Genomic DNA, 1,952 nt, shown 5'->3' on the forward strand with positions numbered 1-1,952 from the left:
TTGTTGCAATTTATTTTTGGTCCACCACTGGCACAGGGTGACATCCGTTCCCTTTACAAACGTCAACTCCAAGTACAGATTGAGTACTATTGCCTGAAAACCAAAAATTAAGGGGAGAAATAGAAATTGACAACTTGAAGAAGAGGAAATTGGCACTCGAGAGAGCTGCTTCAAAGGGAACTTCAGAGTAAGTGCTAATACACCATTTCACACAGTACTATTGTCCTAATATGACCAGTGTATGAGAATTTAATTTAAACTCAAGGGACTAAGCATATTTGTCTTGTCTTTGATTTACCTTATTGAAAATGGTGCTCCACGATTCTGTGTCGTGCAGCTCTGCCACTGGGTTGGTCCAGGTGCACTGGCTGGAGGTGATCATCTGGCTGCACCTCCACCACAGGGGTCCTCTCCTTTCTAATGGTGGCAATGTTGTGCAACACAGCACATGCAAAGATGATGTCGCTGGCCCTGTCAGGTGCAACCCTAAAACCTTTCAGGCACTGAAATCTTGCCTTTAGTAGGCCAACGGTCATTTCAATGTGTGCCCTTGTTTTGCTCAAAGCTGCATTAAAACGGGTTTGTGGTCCGGGGTTTGGGTCAGGAAATGGCGTCATAAAATACTGCCTGCAGGCATAGCCCCTGTCTCCAAGCAGGAGCCCGTCATAGTCACTTGTATAGTGGAAAACACTATTCTGTTAGGGGCAGCATGAGTATGTAATACAATGACCATGACATGACTATTCTTACCACGTTCAAATGATGTGCATAAATGTGACACTGAAGATTCTGGAGTCATGCACAGATCCAGGCCATTTTGCTTCCACATTGGTGATGTGGTACAGAGTCACACACCATCTAAGGGATTTTAGTCAACTGCATATTTGTCCTTTTTTAGAATTTGATAAAATATTACTAATCTGGAATATTAGGAATTCTAATAGTAATTTACCTGCACATTTACACTGTGAACCCCCCTTTCGGTTGACGAAATCCCCTTCATTGGGGCCTTTATGGGGATGTGTGTGCAGTCTATGGCACCAATCACATTAGGGAAGCCTGGGGACACAAGTCTACTTATTGGCATGGGTCATGATTGCATGATCTTCCTAACAATATTTTATGTGGGCTACCTGCAATTGTGTAAAAATTCTGTTTTACGACCTGGGGCGTTAAGTGGCTTGGAAATACCACAAAACCCCCTAGCAAATGCTTGAGCACCAGGTACACTTTGCAAATTGCACGACAGACAGCACTTTTCACCAAGTTCTCTGCATCTCCAATAGTGTAGAGGAAAGTGCCACTTAGAATCTCAGGGCAATGCACACAGTTTGTGCTGTGGTTAAAGCCCGAGTCAAACATTTAATTTGTGGTTCCAAAAGATTGATCAGATAAATGACACCCTCGTGAGAAAACCGATATCTCTCATGAAGTATGGCATTGCGCTGCGCTAAAGGATCCTGTCTATCACGCAATACGGGATTAATTCGAAAAGCTCTTCTAATGATCCTTGCATCTTCCGCAACAGGTTCCTCTCGTAAAAACGGGCAAGACATGGCTGTGACAGACTTCCTGTATCACCTCTGCTTATAAAGCCGCAATCAAATCCTGTTTACATAAAATAAACCTGCTCCCGAGCAGGTTTAAGATTACGGACCTGTTGCTATGACAGCAAGTCCAGGATGAGCTTCGAATCGTCAACAATCAAATCCAGCTAACTGAGTTAGCGACGTACGAAGAACGGGCCCCTGGTTGGAGAAGGATGAGTTTATACAATGGCTGAAGCCTGTCGCTGAAAACAACCATGAGGCATTCACACTGCAGCGACGTGAATCGCTTGCCATCGCTCACTTTCCCACAGTGCACCACGCTCGGGGGGTGTCAGACAGATTAATGCAGAGTTATAGTTCTCTAAAGTCACTGTTGTAGTTCGTATAACGTCAAGGAAAAGT

At 44.2% G+C, this 1,952-nt stretch overlaps 1 pseudogene; it reads right to left on the reverse strand.

Moving 5' to 3' along the window:
• Positions 1-937: 937 nt before the first annotated feature.
• Positions 938-1,620, reverse strand: LOC134019077 (putative nuclease HARBI1; annotated as a pseudogene).
• Positions 1,621-1,952: the final 332 nt, after the last annotated feature.

Source organism: Osmerus eperlanus, chromosome 1, assembly GCF_963692335.1.
Source record: "Osmerus eperlanus chromosome 1, fOsmEpe2.1, whole genome shotgun sequence".
Lineage (NCBI taxonomy): Eukaryota > Metazoa > Chordata > Actinopteri > Osmeriformes > Osmeridae > Osmerus > Osmerus eperlanus.